This window comes from Schistocerca serialis, chromosome 1 (genome assembly GCF_023864345.2).
Source record: "Schistocerca serialis cubense isolate TAMUIC-IGC-003099 chromosome 1, iqSchSeri2.2, whole genome shotgun sequence".
NCBI lineage: Eukaryota > Metazoa > Arthropoda > Insecta > Orthoptera > Acrididae > Schistocerca > Schistocerca serialis.
In genome coordinates, this window is record NC_064638.1 from 318125231 (window position 1) to 318132440 (window position 7210).

Below are 7210 nucleotides of genomic sequence, written 5' to 3' on the forward strand. Positions count from 1 at the left end.
CCAACTTTTTACAACAATAGGTTAATGCATTAGTAATTACTATACGCTTCGTTCTGTTTAGCAAGAGACACAGAAGGCTGCAAGCGAGAGTACAGTAAGACAGAGTCAACGCCGACTCTCTCTTTTCTTTGCTTTGTTGCGTCTCTTTCTCTCTCTCTTTTTCCCTTTCCCACCTCTATCCCAGTCCCTAATGTTCTTTGCCACGCATGCAGTCCGGTACATGTCTGTGAATGTGGAAACGGTAGGGGGAGTAATTGTGGAGGGAAATGAATGGAAGATATTTTTTCTCTTAAGTACATGATTTATGACGGTAGCTATTATGCGTTAATTAAGGCTTTAACTTCCGTAAAACCGCTGGCAAGCAGCGTTTGCTAGAGATTAGAAGGGGTGGAAGTGGTTCGTCACTGTACTACACATATAGAGATTTTATTTATTCTTAAGCAAATGATTTATTACGGGAAGCGCTGTGTGGTATTAAGACTTAACCGGCTGTTAGTATTTCTTCCCCCGCGTTTCTCAGCCAGTAATATTCTTTGTGTAATGTGTAGCTATATTTCTTGTAACACATTCGTCATTCGTTCAGATGAAGCACATTATATCACAGCTCCTGTATGTTCTTTGTGCTGGTTATAAATGGTCTTGGATTTCATTTTTTTCTTTTGCAGAACTGACGTTTCCATGACAATTGCAACGGAGGCAAAACATAATTCTACTGCTTAAGAACCGTAATAACAAAAACAAAATTTCGTTTCCATCCCAGTATTAATGAACCAAGAGCACTCATGTGTTGTTTTAAAGTCGTCGCATCAGACTTCTAGATGTGATGGATCACATCAAGGGGAAAAACTTTTATCAGGGACAAAATGTTCGCTGACTCTTCCTGGCGACGCTAGACGTCCTTTACTATTCGCCGGCCCTGGGGCAAAGAGTTTCATAGAGCTGTTACTACACTATGTCATCAAAAGTATCAGGACACCCTCAAAAATATACGTTTTTCATGTTAGGTGCATTGTGCTGCCACCTACTGCCAAGTACTCTGTATCAGCGACGTCAGTAGTTATTAGACATGGAGAGAAAGCAGAATGGGGCGCTCCGCGGAACTCAAGGACTTCGAACATGGTCAGGTGATTGGGTGTCACTTGTGTCGTACGTCTGTACGAGAGATCTCCACACTCCTAAACATCCCTAGGTCCACTGTTAACGATGTGACAGTGAAGTGGAGACGTGAAGGAACACGTACAGCACGAAAGCGAACACGCCGACATCGTCTATTGACTGAAAGAAACCGCCGACAATTGAAGAGGGCCATAACGTGTAATAGGCAGACATCTAGCCAGACCTCCACACAGGAATTCCAAACTGCATCAGGATCCACTGCAAGTATTATGCCAGTTAGGCGGGAGGTGAGAAAACGGATTTTATGGTCGAGCGGCTGCTCATAAGCCACACATCACGCCGGTAAATTTCAAACGACGCCTCGCTTGGTGTAAGGAGCATAAACATCGGACGATTGAGCAGTGGAAAAATGTTGTGTGTAGTGACGAATCACTACACATAACGTGGCGATCCGATGGCAGGGTGTAGATATGGCGAATGCCCGGTGAACGTCATCTGCCACCGTGTGTTGTGACAACAGTAAAATTCGGAGTCGGTGGTGTTATGACGTGGTCATGTTTTTCATGGAGAGGCTTGCACCCCTTGTTGTTTTGCGTGGCACTGTCATAACACAGACCTACATTGGTGTTTTAAGCACATTCTTGCTTCCCACTGTTGAAGAGCAATTCGGGGTAGGCGATTGTATCTTTCAACACGATCGAGCACCTATTCATAATGCACGGCCTGTGGCGGAGCGGTTACACGACAGTAACATCCCTGTAATGGACTGGCCTGCATCGAGTCCTGACCTCAAACCTATAGAACGCCTTTGGAATGTTTTCGAACGTCCACTTCGTGCCAGGCCTCACCGACCGACATCGGTACCTTTTCTCAGTGCACCACTCCGTGAAGAATGGGCTGCCATTCACCAAGCAATCTTCCAGCACCTGACTGAACGTATGCCTGTGAGAGTGGAGGCTGTCATCAAGGCTAAGGATGGGTCAACACCATACTGAATTCCAGCATTACCGATGGAGGGCGCCACGAACTTGTAAGTCATTTTCAGCCAGGTATCCGGATACTTTTGATCACATACTGTATGATCACATAGTGTAACAGCTTCTACAAACTAGGTGTCCTTGATGGTAGCTACTCCAGTAAAGTGATAGAATGGTTCTCAACAAATAGAAACATTAAGAATGTGTGTCTCTGTACGGAGAAAGATATTTTAGTAGCGAACCAGGAAGTTTAACTTTTCTCTTGGTCTACCAGCTTTCACGCGGACCAGCAGACTCCATCCTCTCCTTTACCTATATCAGCCTGAATTTATATAGGACGGGTAAAAAAAGCAATGTATTCAAAATTTTAGTCCCTAGTATCATTGGTTGCCTGCACAAGTCTCAATCTTTCACCCTCACTTTAGGAGTAATGATCATTTCCAAGAGATATCGTTAGCCACTCAATGTGGCATCCATAAAAAAAAAAAAGAGTACAGCTCTGCAGTCTCCTCCCGTCATAGTACAGAGCAGAGGGAGTTGCGGGGGTGTGAGCATCAGTTCAGTTAGTGAACGAACTGATTCTTATACTTAAAGTATTTCAAATCCATCTTGGCACTGAACCTATTTACAGTTTGAGTTTTGGATCTAGATCTAAAAACAATTCACTTTGTAAGCTACTGAAGTGTCAGTTTTTCTTACTGCATTTACTTCTGATTTATGCTTACACCACGATGTGTTGTCTGCACTCACATTCTTTATGTATTTCTGTCTTTGGCACCCGCAGTTTTGGCCTAGTTTCACTTAGACTTGCAGAAATACACATTTTATAACTTAACACACGGTTATTTAATGCACCATTAATCTTTATTACCGTTCATTTTATAAAATGCATGTTGTATGTTTTGGGTGTGTAGTGTTTTTCCTTATCGTCACCCTGTAATTGGCAGTTGCACAACTGCAGAATCTCTCTCTCTCTCTCTCTTTTTATTTTTTTTTTATATCTTATTTGTTTCTGTGAATCGATGCATTTTCGAACGTCATATTGTAACCTAAGTTTGAAAGAGGAATCTCGTGCATACCACGTGTGTAGTGTAAACTCGCTTTTGTGGTTTTGTACCTGCTTGTATGCTGAGTTTCTGAGCGGACATACAGCATTCACGAAAACGCATGTGGGTAGCTGGCTAAGAACTACACCTGTGGAGGCCAGTTTATCACACCAACAGTCGTTATACTGTGCGCAGATTCGATACCGGTCTACCTCACTTTCCTGTCTCTCAAGCAACCACTTCATACATTATGCTATACCAATAAATTTCAACAAATCAAATAATCTAAATGACAGCGCCGTCGTGCAACTGAAAGGTTGTATACGTACACAGCACCATTCGAAGTAAGGAGAGAAGAACGATAATTTGTTTTGACAGTACAACTGCGAACACAACCGCCGGGGAAGCATGTCGGAGGCGCATTCCATGTTTTGCGGCTGTAATTTACGCCCGCGATTTCCGCCAGCGGCGATACACGTGTGCGGCGTGCGGGCTGGACGACTAACGGGGACGTCTGCGTCAGTCGCCGCTGTGCAAACTGAGGTAGATCGCGTGCCACATGAACGCGGCAACACGAGACGCCATTCAGTACATCTGGCTGTTGGCTTTTGGTGCCAGTTCTTACATGTATCTGTATCAAACAAGTCGGAGTAAAGCTTAACACTAAATTCGTATCCCTATTCACGTTTACATTCATCTGATGGCATATGTACTTCTCATTTAGCAATAGGGCAACAACACTACTGGTCATTAAAACGGCAGCACCAGGAAGGATACAAAATTCTAAAACTTTATTTATTTTGCTTATACAGTAAAATAAGGAAGAATACATGATTAAATTTGTAGGTTTTGTGGGCGTATACGTGGTGTGAAATTTAGTACAAAGAGCTGCAACCTCGGGCAGAAGGAACTTGCCCCCCTTCATTCAGCGGTGTACCGTAGGTCTCTAGAAGAGCGTAGCGTTCCAAACGGTTGGAAAAGGGCACAGGTCATCCCCGTTTTCAAGAGGGGACGTCGAACAGATGTGCGGAACTATAGACCTACATCTCTAACGTCGATCAGTTGTAGAATTTTGGAACACGTATTACATTCGAGTATAATGTCTTTTCTGGAAACTAGAAATCTACTCTGTAGGAATCAGCATGGGTTTCGAAAAAGACGATCGTATGAAACCCAGCTCGCGCTATTCGTCCACGAGACTCAGAGGGCCATAGACACGGGTTCCCAGGTAGATGGCCATAGACACGGGTTCCCAGGTAGATGCCGTGTTTCTTGACTTCGCAAGGCGTTCGATACAGTTCCTCACAGTCGTTTAATGAACAAAGTAAGAGCATATGGGCTATCAGACCAATTGTGTGATTGGATTGAAGAGTTCCTAGATGACAGAACGCAGCATGTCATTCTCAATGGAGAGAAGTCTTCCGAAGTAAGAGTGATTTCAGGTGTGCCGCAGGGGAGTGTCGTAGGACCATTGCTATTCACAATATACAAAATGACCTTGTGGATGACATCGGAAATTCACTGAGGCTTTTTGCGGATGATGCTGTGGTATATCGAGAGGTTGTAACAATGGAAAATTGTACTGAAATGCAGGAGGATCTGCAGCGAATTGACGCATGGTGCAGGGAATGGCAATTGAATCTCAATGCAGACAAGTGTAATGTGCTGCGAATACATAGAAAGGAAGATCCCATATCATTTAGCTACAATATAGCAGGTCAGCAACTGTAAGCAGTTAATTCCATAAATTATCTGAGTGCACATTAGGAGTGATTTAAAATGGAATGATCACATAAAGTTGATGGTCGGTAAAGCAGATGCCACACTGAGATTAATTGGAAGAATCCTAAGGAAATGCAATCCGAAAACAAAGGAAGTAGGTTACAGTACGCTTGTTGGCCCACTGCTTGAATACTGCTCAGCAGTGTGGGATCCGTACCAGATAGGGTTGATACAAGAGATAGAGAAGATCCAACGGAGAGCAGCGCGCTTCGTTACATGATCATTTAGTAATCGCGAAAGCGTTACGGAGATGATAGATAAACTCCAGTGGAAGACTCTGCAGGAGAGACGCTCAGTAGCTCGGTAAGGGCTTTTGTTGAAGTTTCGAGAACATACCTTCACCGAGGAGTCAAGCAGTATATTGCTCCCTCCTACGTATATCTCGCGAAGAGACCATGAGGATAAAATCAGAGAGATTAGAGCTCACACAAAGGCATACCAACAATCCTTCTTTCCACGAACAATACGAGACTGGAATAGAAGGTAGAACCGATAGAGGTACTCAATGTACCCTCCGCCACACACCGTCAGGTGGCTTGCGGAGTATGGATGTAGATGTAGAAGTACTGGCTCTAAAACAGCTGAGCATCGAGTTGTGTAAGACATAAGAATACGTCATTTCATGCTGCTTCACCTCTGCGCCAGAGTTAATAAACTGCAGTGGCTGACGAATGGTGGAGCGCTTGTGTCTCGGTAAATAAACAAATGTCGTGTGACTAGGGTCTCCTCTCGGGTAGACAGTTCGCCGGGTCAAGTCTTTCGATTTGACGCCACTTCAGCGACTTGTGCGTCGATGGGGATGAAATTATGATGATTAGAACAACACAACACCCAGTCCCTGAGCGGAGAAAATCTCCGACCCGGGAATCGAACCCGGGCCCTTAGGATTGACATTCTGTCGCGCTGACCACTTTTTTTGTTCGTTGTTGATCGGTGTGTTTTTGGTCGTTGTGGACGTCACATGACATCCGTTTAAGTTCGTTTGTTGATCCTTCCACTCAGTTTTTTATTACAGAGGCCAACCAGCTCTCTGACCGAACACGCTGATCTACCGCGCCGGCATTTTAATGATGATGATTAGAACAACACAACACCCAGCTGCCAGGGGCTGTGTGTCGGTTACCTACGACTAGTTGTTTTCGTTGGATGAGGGAGCTGGAGAACGTTCTCGCCAGGGCAACCGTCGAAAACCTCTATGTCGAAATAAGTCAGGACAGCACGGTGAACATACGGTATTGCGTTGTCTTGTTGAAAGATTACGTTATAAGGAATTCTAAAATAAGGCACAGCCACCGGACATAAAACGTAATAGAATTAAGAAATGCAATCCAATTTACGGGCTATGCGAACCAGAGCTGTTTGTGTAGTGTACCAAATTCTGCCCCACGCCATCACTCGAGATGCTGGGCCTGTATCACGACGACGGATGCCATCTAAGAACGTTCGTTTCTCCTCAGAGCCTTCATACACGGACAGTCCATCGTGCTGCTGTACGCAGAACCGCGATTCGACTTAAAAGATTGCATGATTCCATTTTTCTGTCCCGTGTCGCCACTGGGCGCAGTGTGTTGGACGTTTCTCGCTGTGCTTTCACGTCAAGGGAAGCCACCACAACAATGGTCGCCATGCCGATAGGTCGTGGTGCTCCCGACGTCGTTGCACTGACCGTCTGGATCATGGTGTTTCTGCAAACAAGCTCGTTTCCTGACGCAAAGTGCATGACGTGGCTGTACATTCATACGCGACTGAGCGAACAGTGTGCTTATCCTCTCGGGCGCTAGGCGAATGTAGCTGCTGAAATTCCGCATTGCCTTGAGTAGATCCCTCCTAAACTCGTCGATTCCATGTTCACATTATAACCTTGGACTCCTGTCCCACCCAATCAGAACGATAAACACCAGTCTAGATAGGCCTGCAACTGTCGAATTCCGACACGTTCTGGAAGCTGTTTCTCAGACACCTAACGCGATCTTCTGACTTAAAAAAAAAAAAATGCGGTTACTCTTGCTTGTCCTTTTCTTTAGCTCACTTGGTGGTATAGCTCTTAAATTACCAAAGGTGTCGTCTCAACACAATATGAGAAACACTAAGACGTTTGACTAATACAGGAGTCGGTCCCTCCTGGTTAGCCACGAGGGCTGCGCTGTTGAAGAAAACTAATTTCGAAAATATGTGAGGTGCCGAGCAGCACTCGCATCGAATGTCGCGCCTCACTTGTAATGTGATATTCTGTACAAGCATTGTACGTAACGGTGCTAAATGCCCGTTGTAAATCTTACAATTACGCTA